General features: G+C 42.8%; 1 long non-coding RNA gene across 3 annotated transcripts in view; it reads right to left on the reverse strand.

Moving 5' to 3' along the window:
- The window catches only part of LOC309499980, a 735,980-nt gene that overhangs the window by 249,028 nt on the left and 473,669 nt on the right, over window positions 1–13,283 (reverse strand). The window lies entirely within an intron of this gene.

Genomic DNA, 13,283 nt, shown 5'->3' on the forward strand with positions numbered 1-13,283 from the left:
GAACACCCTAGCAACCGCCTAGCAACACCATAGCAACCACCCAGAACACCCTATCAACCATCTAGCAACACCCTAGCAACCACCCAAAACACTCTAGTAACCATCCATAACACCATAGCCAACCACCCAGAAGACCCTAGCAACCACCCAAAATACCCTAGCAACCGCCTAGCAACCACCCAGAACACCCTAGTAATCAACCATAACATCCTTGCAACCACCCAGAACACCCTAACAACCACCCAAAATACCCTAGCAACCGCCTAGCAACCACCCAAAAGACCATAGCAACCACTGAAAATATCCTAGCAACACCATAGCAACCGCCTAGCAACCACCCAGAATACCTTAGCAAAACACCATAGGTTTTGTACTTTTTGCATTGCATTGCACACCAGAACTAACTCATTCCCATGTTAATTAAAGACATAGAGAGATTTCTCTTTAATGAAAATGGCAATGAGTTATTTCTGGTGTGCAATGCGATGCAATGCGAAAAGTGCATAAGCTATAATATTGCACAACGTTAACAACACATATATCTCTTTAATGCTCATGGGAATGATTTAGTTCTGGTGAACAATGCAATGCAATGCAATGCAATGCAATGCAATGCAATGCAATGCAACCACACGTTATGTCTTTAATCAACATGTGAATGAGTTAGTTCTGGTGTGCAATGCAATGCAATGTGAAAAGTGCATATGTTATTCTTCAGTGCACAACGTTAGATCGTTAATGCAATGCAATGCAGTGCAAAGCAAAACAATGCAATGCAATTCAATGCAATGCAATGCAATGCAATGCAATGCAATGCAATGCAATGCAATTCAATGCAACCACACGTTATGTCTTTAATCAACATGGGAATGAGTTAGTTCTGGTGTGCAATGCAATGCAATGTGAAAAGTGCATATGTTATTCTTCAGTGCACAACGTTAGATCTTTAATGCAATGCAATGCAAAGCAGTGCAAAGCAAAACAAGGCAATGCAATGCAACCACACGTTATGTCTTTAATCAACATGGGAATGAGTTAGTTCTGGTGTGCAATGCAATGCAATGCAAAAAGTGCATAACGTATGTTAGTGCAATGCAATGCAATGCAACAACACACGTTATCTCTTTAATGAACATGGGAAGGACAGTTCTGGTGTGCAATGCAATGCAAAAAGTGCATCAACTATATGTTATTCTTCAGTGCACAACGGTTAGATCGTTTTTGCAATGCAATGCAATTATGTCATTATATTTTAAACATATCTCTTTAATGAACATGGGAAGGATTTAGTTCTGGTGTGTAATGCAATGCAATGTGAAAAGTGCATATGTTATTCTTCAGTGCACAACGATAGATCGTTAATGCAGTGCAATGCAATGCAGTGCAAAGCAATGCAATGCAATGCAATGCAATGCAATGCAATGCAATGCAATGCAAATGAAATGAAATGAAATGAAATGCAATGCAATGCAATGCAATGCAACCACAAGTTATGTCTTTAATCAACATGGGAATGAGTTAGTTATGGTGTGCAATGCAATGCAATGTGAAAAGTGCATATGTTATTCTTCAATGCACAACGTTAGATCGTTAATGCAATGCAAAGCAATGCAGTGCAAAGCAAAGCAAAATAAGGCAATGTGCAATGCAATGCAATGCAATGCAATGCTTGCAATGCAAATGAAATGCAATGCATTGCAATGCAACCACACGTTATGTCTTTAATCAACATGGGAATGAGTTAGTTCTGGTGTGCAATGCAATGCAATGCAAAAAGTGCATTTTGTTATTCAGTGCACAACGTCAGATCGTTAGTGCAGTGCAATGCCATGCAATGCAATGCAATGCAATGCGAAAAGTACATGTGTTATTTTTCAGTTCACAACGTTAGATCGTTAATGCAATGCAATGCAATGCAGTGCAAAGCAAAATAAGGCAATGCAATGCAATGCAATGCAATGCAATGCAATGCAATGCAATGCAATGCAATGCAACCACACGTTATGTCTTTAATCAACATGGGAATGAGTTAGTTCTGGTGTGCAATGCAATGCAATGCAAAAAGTGCATTTTGTTATTCAGTGCACAACGTCAGATCGTTAGTGCAGTGCAATGCCATGCCATGCAATGCAATGCAATGCAATGCGAAAAGTACATGTGTTATTTTTCATTTCACAACGTTATAACACAATACAATGCAATGTGCAATGCAACAACACACGTTATGTCTTTAATCAACATGGGAATGAGTTAGTTCTGGTGTGCAATGTAATACAATGCAATGCGAAAAGTGCATATTGTTATTCAGTTGCACAACGTCAGATCGTGTGTTGTGTGTCAGATCAACACACATAGTTATGTCTTTAATGAACATGGGAATGAGTTTGATCCGGTGTGCAATGCAATGTAAGAAGTGCATAACCTATATGTTACTCTTCAGTAAACAACGTTAGATCGTTAGTGCAATGCAATGCAACAACACACGTTATGTCTTTAATCAACATGGGAATGAGTTAGTTCTGGTGTGCAATTTAATGCATTTGTAAAAAGTGCATAACTTATATGTTATTCTTCAGTGCACAACGTTAGATCTTTAGTGCAATGCAATGCAACAACACACTTTATCTCTTCTTTGAACATGGGAATGAGTTAGTTCTGGTGTGCAATTTAATGCAATGTAAAAAGTGCATAACCTGTATGTTATTATTCAGTGCACAACGTTTGTGCAATGCAATGCAATAACACTCATAATGAACCTGGGAATGATTTTGTTCTGGTGTGCAATGCACTGCAGTGCGAGAAGTGCATAATCTGTATGTTATGCTTCAAGTTGCACAACGTTAGATCGTTAGTGTAATGCAATGCAAGAAGTGCATAGCCTATGTTTCTTTAATGATGCTCAACGTTAGATCTTTTGTGCAAAGCACATAATGTTATTACAATGGTACGCTTTTGACCTACTGAACATATTTCTGGCCAAAGAGTCCTTAAAGATGTTATTCCATCCTGACAAAAGTCCATTTTTGACATACTGAAATTTTTTCTTGGCCAAGGAGTACTCGAAACTTGACCTTTCTATATATACTAGTGTACTCTTTCTTGTGTTACACTGTAAAAAAAAAATCAATTAGTCTGACGTATTTCTCATTGAGCCAATGTTAACAGACTATTGCAACAAGAATCGCACTTGGGCCATTTTAAAAATGTAGATGTGACCCGTCACTAGAAAATTTTGACGGAGAGGTTAGACATATTTATCATCAGATGGAGTCTATAATTTTACATAGTTTAAAAACTTTTAAGGGAACCTTTGACCAGAAATAATAATAGAATTATTAAGATAATAATAGTAATAATAATTAGATGCGAAAGTTCGTCGAGACAAACTTTAAGTTGGCTTGAGAAAGTTTGGACCAGAATGTTTTTTGCTATGCAGTTGCTAGGATGTTATGGGTGGTCGTTATGGTGTTGCTAGGCGGTTGCTAGGGTATTCTGGGTGGTTTCTAGGCGGTTGCCTGGGTGTTCTGGGTGGTTGCTATGTTGTTGCTAGGCAGTTGCTAAGGTATTTTGGGTGGTTTCTAGGCGGTTGCTAGGGTGTTGCTAGGAGGTTGCTAGGGTTTTCTGGGTGGTTGCTATTGTGTTGCTAGGCGGAGGCTAAGGTATTTTGGGTGGTTGCTAGGCGGTTGCTAGGGTGTTGCTAGGAGGTTGCTAGGGTGTTCTGGGTGGTTGCTATGGTGTTGCAAGGTGGTTGCTAGGGTGTTCTGGGTGGTTGCTAGGCGGTTGCTATGGTGTTGCTAAGCGATGGCTAAGGTATTTTGGGTGGTTGCTAGGGTGTTTCTATGCGGTTGCTAGTCTGTTCTGGGTGGTTGCTATGGTGTTGCTAGGTGGTTGCTAAGTGGTTGCTAGGCAGTTGCTAGGGTGTTTCTATGCGGTTGCTAGTCTGTTCTGGGTGGTTGCTATGGTGTTGCTAGGTGGTTGCTAAGTGGTTGCTAGGCAGTTGCTAGGATGTTATGGGTGGTCGTTATGGTGTTGCTAGGCGGTTGCTAGGGTATTCTGGGTGGTTTCTAGGCGGTTACCTGGGTGTTCTGGGTGGTTGCTATGTTGTTGCTAGGCAGTTGCTAAGGTATTTTGGGTGGTTGCTAAGCGGTTGCTAGGGTGTTGCTAGGAGGTTGCTAGAGTGTTGCTAGGTGGTTGCTAAGGTATTCTGGGTGGTTGCTAGGAGGTTGCTATGGTGTTCTGGGTGGTTGCTAGAATATTTTCAGTGGTTGCTATGGTCTTTTGGGTGGTTGAGGCGATTGCTAGGGTATTTTGGGTGGTTGCTAGTGTGTTCTGGGTGGTTGCTAAGATATTATGGGTGGTTGCCAGGGTCTTTTGGGTGGTTGCTAGGTTGTTGCTAGGGTGTTCTGGGTGGTTGCTAGGCGGTTGCTATGGTGTTGCTAAGCGGTTGCTAAGGTATTTTGGGTGGTTGCTAGGGTGTTTCTAGGCGGTTGCTAGTCTGTTCTGGGTGGTTGCTATGGTGTTACTAGGCGGTTGCTAATGTATTCTTGGTGGTTGCTAGTCGGTTGCAATGGTGTTCTGGGTGGTTGCTGAGATATTTTCAGTGGTTGCTATGGTCTTTTGGGTGGTTGAGGCGGTTGCTAGGGTATTTTGGGTGGTTGCTAGGCGGTTGCTAGGTTGTTCTGGGTGGTTGCTAGGGTATTCTGGGTGGTTGCTAGGCGGTTGCTAGAATATTTTGGGTGGTTGCTAGGGTCTTTTGGGTGGTTGCAAGGCTGTTGCTAGGGTATTTTGGGTGGTTGCTAGGGTGTTCTGGGTGGTTGCTATGGTGTTGTTAGGCGGTTGCTAAGGTACTCTGGGTGGTTGCAAGGTGGTTGCTAGGGTCTTTTGGGTGGTTGTTAGGGTCTTTTGGGTGGTTGCTAGGTGGTTGCTAGGGTGTTCTGGGTGGTTGCTAGGCGGTTGCTATGGTGTTGCTAAGCGATGGCTAAGGTATTTTGGGTGGTTGCTAGGGTGTTTCTATGCGGTTGCTATGGAGTTCTGGGTGGTTGCTAGAATATTTTCAGTGGTTGCTATGGTCTTTTGGGTGGTTGAGGCGGTTGCTAGGGTATTTTGGGTGGTTGCTAGTGTGTTCTGGGTGGTTGCTAGGATATTATGGGTGGTTGCCAGGGTCTTTTGGTTTGTTGCTAGGTGGTTGCTAGGGTGTTCTGGGTGGTTGCTAGGCGGTTGCCTGGGTGTTGCTATGTTGTTGCAAGGCAGTTGCTAAGGTATTTTGGGTGGTTGCTAGGCGGTTGCTAGGGTGTTGCTAGGGTGTTCTGGGTGGTTGCTATGGTGTTGCTAGGCGGTTGCTAAGGTACTCTGGGTGGTTGCAAGGCGGTTGTTAGGGTCTTTTGGGTGGTTGCTAGGGTCTTTTGGGTGGTTTCTAGGGTGTTCTGGGTGGTTGCTAGGCAGTTGCTAGGATGTTATGGGTGGTCGTTATGGTGTTGCTAGGCGGTTGCTAGGGTATTCTGGGTGGTTTCTAGGCGGTTGCCTGGGTGTTCTGGGTGGTTGCTATGTTGTTGCTAGGCAGTTGCTAAGGTATTTTGGGTGGTTGCTAGGCGGTTGCTAGGGTGTTTCTAGGAGGTTGCTATGGTGTTCTGGGTGGTTGCTAGAATATTTTCAGTGGATGCTATGGTCTTTTGGGTGGTTGAGGCGGTTGCTAGGGTATTTTGGGTGTTTGCCAGGGTCTTTTGGGTGGTTGCCAGGTGGTTGCTAGGGTGTTCTGGGTGGTTGTTAGGGTGTTCTGACTGGTTGCAATGGTGTTGCTATGGTGTTCTAAGGTATTTTGGGTGGTTGCTAGGGTGTTGCTAGGCGGTTGCTAAGGTCTTTTGGGTGGTTGCTAGGCAGTTGCTAGGGTGTTCTGAGGTATTTTGGGTGGTTGCTAGGGTGTTCTGACTGGTTGCTATGGGAGTTACTAGGGTTTTCTAAGGTATTTTGGGTGGTTTCTAGGGTGTTCTGAGTGTCTGCTGTGGTGTTGCTATGGTGTTCTAAGGTATTTTGGGTTAGGGTTAGCCTAACCCTAACCCTTTAGTTTGAAGTTTAAAGTATTTGAAGTTTAAAATAGTTTGAAGTAGATAGATAGATCTATCAACCACTCAAAAGACCATAGCAACCACTGAAAATATCCTAGCAACCACCCAGAACAACATAGCAACCGCCTAGCAACCACCCAGAATACCTTAGCAACCGCCTAGCAACACCCTAGCAACCACCCAAAATATCTTAGCAACCGCCTAGCAACCGCCCAGAATACCTTAGCAACCGCCTAGAAACCACCCAAAAGACCCTAGCAACCACCCACAATACCCTAGCAACCGCCTTGCAACCACTCAGAATACCTTAGCAACCGCCTAGCAACACAAAAGGACAACCACCCAGAATACCCTAGCAACCACCTAGCAACACCCTAGCAATCACCCAAAATACCTTAGCAACCGCTAACAAAACCCTAGCAACCACCCAAAATACCTTAGCCTCCCACTAGCAACACCATAGCAACCACCCAGAACACCCTAGCAACCTCCTAGCAACACCCTAGCAACCGCCTAGCAACCACCCAGAATACCTTAACAACCACCTAGCAACACCATAGAAACCACCCAGAACAGCCTAGCAACCGCATAGAAACACACTAGCAACCACCCAAAATACCTTAGTCATCGCTTAGCAACACCATAGCAACCGCTTAGCAACCACTCAGAACACCCTAGAAACTACCCAAAAGACCCTAGCAACCACCCAAAAGATCCTAGCAACCGCCTTGCAACCACCCAGAGTACCTTATCAACCGCCTAGCAACACCATAGCAACCACCCAGAACACCCTACCAACCTCCTAGCAACACCCTAGCAACCGCCTAGCAACCACCCAAAATACCTTAGCAACTGCCTAGCAACAACATAGCAACACCCAGGCAACTGCTTAGCAACCACCCAGAACACCCTAGCAACCACCTAGCAACAAACCAAAAGACCCTGGCAACCACCCATAATATCCTAGCAACCACCCAGAAAACACTAGCAACCACCCAAAATACCCTAGCAACCGCCTCAACCACCCAAAAGACCATAGCAACCACTGAAAATATTCTAGCAACCACCCAGAACCCCATAGCAACCGCCTAGCAACCACCCAGAATACCTTAGCAACCACCTAGCAACACCATGGCAACCACCCAGAACAACATAGCAACCGCATAGAAACACCCTAGCAACCACCCAAAATACCTTAGCTCTCGCTTAGCAACACCATAGCAACCACCTAGCAACCACCCAGAACACCCTAGCAACAACCTAGCAACCACCCAAAAGACCCTAGCAACCGCCTTGCAACCACCCAGAGTACCTTAGCAACCGCCTAGCAACACCAAAGCATCCACCCAGAACACCCTAGCAACCTCCTAGCAACACCCTAGCAACCGCCTAGCAACCACCCAAAATACCTTAGCAAATGCCTAGCAACAACATAGCAATCACCCAGAACACCCAGGCAACAGCCTAGAAACAACCCAGAATACCCTAGCAACCGCCTAGCAACACCATAACGACCACCCATAACATACTAGCAACTGCCTAGCAACCACCCAGAATACCATAGCAACCACCCAAAACAGCCTACCAACCGCATAGAAACACCCTAGCAACCACCCAAAATACCTTAGCCATCGCTTAGCAACACCATAGCAACCGCCTAGCAACCACCCAGAACACCCTAGCAACCACCTAGCAACCACCCAAAAGACCCTAGCAACCACCCAAAAGACCCTAGCAACCGCCTTGCAACCACCCAGAGTACCTTAGCAACCACCTAGCAACACCATAGCAACCACCCAGAACACCCTAGCAACCACCCAAAATACCCTAGCAACAGCCTTGCAACCACCCAAAAGACCCTAGCAACCACCCAAAATATTCTAGCAACCGCCTAGCAATCACCCAGAATACCTTAGCAACCGCCTAGCAACACCATAGCAATCGCCCAGAAAACCCTAGCAACCACCCAAAATACCCTAGCAACCACCTTGCAACCACCCAGAGTACCTTAGCAACCATCTAGCAACACCTTAGCAACCGCCCAGCAACACCATAGCAATCGCCCAGAATACCCTAGCAACCACCCAAAATACCCTAGCAACCGCCTTGCAACCACCCAGAGTACCTTAGCAACCACCTAGCAACACCGTAGCAACCACCCAGAACACCCTAGCAACCACCCAAAATACCCTAGCAACCACCCAAAATATTCTAGCAACCGCCTAGCAACACCATAGCAACCGCCTAGAAACACCCTAGCAACAACCCAAAATTCCTTAGCAACCGCTTAGCAACACCCTAGCAACCACCTAGCAACCACCCAAAAGACCCTAGCAACCACCCAAAATACCCTAGTAACCGCCTTGCAACCAACCAGAAAACCTTAGCAACCGCCTAGCAACACCATAGCAACCACCCAGAACACCCTAGCAACCGCCTAGCAACACCATAGCAACCACCCAGAACACCCTATCAACCATCTAGCAACACCCTAGCAACCACCCAAAACACTCTAGTAACCATCCATAACACCATAGCCAACCACCCAGAAGACCCTAGCAACCACCCAAAATACCCTAGCAACCGCCTAGCAACCACCCAGAACACCCTAGTAATCAACCATAACATCCTTGCAACCACCCAGAATACCTTAGCAAAAAACCATAGGTTTTGTACTTTTTGCATTGCATTGCACACCAGAACTAACTCATTCCCATGTTAATTAAAGACATAGAGAGATTTCTCTTTAATGAACATGGCAATGAGTTATTTCTGGTGTGCAATGCAATGCAATGCGAAAAGTGCATAAGCTATAATATTGCACAACGTTAACAACACACATATCTCTTTAATGCACATGGGAATGATTTAGTTCTGGTGAACAATGCAATGCAATGCAATGCAATGCAATGCAATGCAACCACACGTTATGTCTTTAATCAACATGGGAATGAGTTAGTTCTGGTGTGCAATGCAATGCAATGTGAAAAGTGCATATGTTATTCTTCAGTGCACAACGTTAGATCGTTAATGCAATGCAATGCAGTGCAAAGCAAAACAATGCAATGCAATTCAATGCAATGCAATGCAATGCAATGCAATGCAATGCAATGCAATGCAACCACACGTTATGTCTTTAATCAACATGGGAATGAGTTAGTTCTGGTGTGCAATGCAATGCAATGTGAAAAGTGCATATGTTATTCTTCAGTGCACAACGTTAGATCGTTAATGCAATGCAATGCAGTGCAAAGCAAAACAATGCAATGCAATTCAATTCAATGCAATGCAATGCAATGCAATGCAATGCAACCACACGTTATGTCTTTAATCAACATGGGAATGAGTTAGTTCTGGTGTGCATTGCAATGCAATGCAATGTGAAAAGTGCATATGTTATTCTTCAGTGCACAACGTTAGATCGTTAATGCAATGCAATGCAAAGCAGTGCAAAGCAAAACAAGGCAATGCAATGCAACCACACGTTATGTCTTTAATCAACATGGGAATGAGTTAGTTCTGGTGTGCAATGCAATGCAATGCAAAAAGTGCATAACGTATGTTAGTGCAATGCAATGCAATGCAACAACACACGTTATCTCTTTAATGAACATGGGAATGACAGTTCTGGTGTGCAATGCAATGCAAAAAGTGCATCAACTATATGTTATTCTTCAGTGCACAACGGTTAGATCGTTTTTGCAATGCAATGCAACAATAAACATATCTCTTTAATGAACATGGGAAGGATTTAGTTCTGGTGTGCAATGCAATGCAATGTGAAAAGTGCATATGTTATTCTTCAGTGCACAACGATAGATCTTTAATGCAGTGCAATGCAATGCAGTGCAAAGCAAAGCAATGCAATGCAATGCAATGCAGTGCAAAGCAAAGCAATACAATGCAATGCAATGCAATGCAATGCAATGCAATGCAATGCAATGCAATGCAATGCAATGCAATGCAATGCAAATGAAATGCAATGCAATGCAATGCAATGCAATGCAATGCAATGCAATGCAATGCAATGCAATGCAATGCAACCACAAGTTATGTCTTTAATCAACATGGGAATGAGTTAGTTATGGTGTGCAATGCAATGCAATGTGAAAAGTGCATATGTTATTCTTCAGTGCACAACGTTAGATCGTTAATGCAATGCAATGCAATGCAATGCAGTGCAAAGCAACATAAGGCAATGCAATGCAATGCAATGCAATGCAATGCAATGCAATGCAATGCAATGCAATGCAAAGCAATGCAATGCAATGCAATGCAAACACATGTTATGTCTTTAATCAACATGGGAATGAGTTAGTTCTGGTGTGCAATGCAATGCAATGCAAAAAGTGCATTTTGTTATTCAGTGCACAACGTCAGATCGTTAGTGCATGCAATGCCATGCAATGCAATGCAATGCAATGATATGCAATGCGAAAAGTACATGTGTTATTTTTCAGTTCACAACGTTAGATCGTTAGTGCAATGCAATGCAATGCAGTGCAAAGCAAAACAAAGCAAAGCAAAACAAGGCAATGCAATGCAATGCAATGCAATGCAATGCAATGCAATGCAATGCCATGCCATGCAATGCAAATGAAATGAAATGCAATGCAATGCAATGCAATGCAATGCAAATGCAATGCAAAGCAATGCAATGCAATGCAATGCAAACACATGTTATGTCTTTAATCAACATGGGAATGAGTTAGTTCTGGTGTGCAATGCAATGCAATGCAAAAAGTGAATTTTGTTATTCAGTGCACAACGTCAGATCGTTAGTGCAGTGCAATGCCATGCAATGCAATGCAATGATATGCAATGCGAAAAGTACATGTGTTATTTTTCAGTTCACAACGTTAGATCGTTAGTGCAATGCAATGCAATGCAATGCAGTGCAAAGCAAAACAAAGCAAAGCAAAACAAGGCAATGCAATGCAATGCAATGCAATGCCATGCCATGCCATGCCATGCAATGCAAATGAAATGCAATGCAATGCAATGCAATGCAATGCAATGCAATGCAATGCAATGCAATGCAATGCAAATGCAATGCAATGCAATGCAATGCAATGCAATGCAATGCAACCACACGTTATGTCTTTAATCAACATGGGAATGAGTTAGTTCTGGTGTGCAATGCAATGCAATGCAAAAAGTGCATTTTGTTATTCAGTGCACAACGTCCGATCGTTAGTGCAGTGCAATGCCATGCAATGCAATGCAATGCAATGCAATGCAATGCGAAAAGTACATGTGTTATTTTTCAGTTCACAACGTTAGATCGTTAATTCAATGCAATGCAATGCAGTGCAAAGCAAAATAAGGCAATGCAATGCAATGCAATGCAATGCAATGCAATGCAACCACACGTTATGTCTTTAATCAACATGGGAATGAGTTAGTTCTGGTGTGCAATGCAATGCAATGCAAAAAGTGCATTTTGTTATTCAGTGCACAACGTCAGATCGTTAGTCTAGTGCAGTGCAATGCCATGCAATGCAATGCAATGCAATGCAATGCGAAAAGTACATGTGTTATTTTTCAGTTCACAACGTTAGATCGTTAGTGCAATGCAATGCAATGCAATACAATTCAATGTGCAATGCAACAACACACGTTATGTCTTTAATCAACATGGGAATGAGTTAGTTCTGGTGTGCAATGTAATACAATGCAATGCGAAAAGTGCATATTGTTATTCAGTTGCACAACGTCAGATCGTGTGTTGTGTGTCAGATCAACACACATAGTTATGTCTTTAATGAACATGGGAATGAGTTTGATCCGGTGTGCAATGCAATGTAAGAAGTGCATAACCTATATGTTACTCTTCAGTAAACAACGTTAGATCGTTAGTGCAATGCAATGCAACAACACACGTTATGTCTTTAATCAACATGGGAATGAGTTAGTTCTGGTGTGCAATTTAATGCATTTGTAAAAAGTGCATAACTTATATGTTATTCTTCAGTGCACAACGTTAGATCTTTAGTGCAATGCAATGCAACAACACACTTTATCTCTTCTTTGAACATGGGAATGAGTTAGTTCTGGTGTGCAATTTAATGCAATGTAAAAAGTGCATAACCTGTATGTTATTATTCAGTGCACAACGTTTGTGCAATGCAATGCAATAACACTCATAATGAACCTGGGAATGATTTTGTTCTGGTGTGCAATGCACTGCAGTGCGAGAAGTGCATAATCTGTATGTTATGCTTCAAGTTGCACAACGTTAGATCGTTAGTGTAATGCAATGCAAGAAGTGCATAGCCTATGTTTCTTTAATGATGCTCAACGTTAGATCGTTTGTGCAAAGCACATAATGTTATTACAATGGTACGCTTTTGACCTACTGAACATATTTCTGGCCAAAGAGTCCTTAAAGATGTTATTCCATCCTGACAAAAGTCCATTTTTGACATACTGAAATTTTTTCTTGGCCAAGGAGTACTCGAAACTTGACCTTTCTATATATACTAGTGGACTCTTTCTTGTGTTACACTGTAAAAAAAAATTAAATCAGTATGACGTATTTCTCATTGAGCCAATGTTAACAGACTATTGCAACAAGAATCGCACTTGGGCCATTTTAAAAATGTAGATGTGACTCGTCACTAGAAAATTTTGACGGAGAGGTTAGACATATTTATCATCAGATGGAGTCTATAATTTTACATAGTTTAAAAACTTTTAAGGGAACCTTTGACCAGAAATAATAATAGAATTATTAAGATAATAATAGTAATAATAATTAGATGCGAAAGTTCGTCGAGACAAACTTTAAGTTGGCTTGAGAAAGTTTGGACCAGAATGTTTTTTGCTATCCGATTGTTAAGTCTGACGTCACGCGTGACGTTTTGGGTCCAAGCGCTCCTCTCGTCCAGAAATAACAACGGTGGAACCTGTAAATTTATTTACGATCACGTCCTTCTTAGTGAGGCACCCTTGGCGGTCAAAAAGGGTTTAAATTCCTTTAACACCAACAGAGTGGTTAGTGTAGCTCAGAATCACTCAGGTGGCATAATTAAGGGTAGAGTCCAGGCATCAATGAAAAAGAAGATTTATAAGGTTGAAGTGAGTTAGCTCGGGACACGGGACACAGCACTGCGGCATTGTAAAAACACTCAATAATAACCAAAACACCAGCGAAAGCGGTAGGTAGGTAGAGAGGACCTGGACTTTGGACCCGGAAAGAGTATTGGTTACGTCACGACT

The sequence above is a fragment of the Leuciscus leuciscus genome (assembly GCF_965113295.1).
Source record: "Leuciscus leuciscus genome assembly, chromosome: 5".
NCBI classification, from domain to species: Eukaryota; Metazoa; Chordata; class Actinopteri; order Cypriniformes; family Leuciscidae; genus Leuciscus; species Leuciscus leuciscus.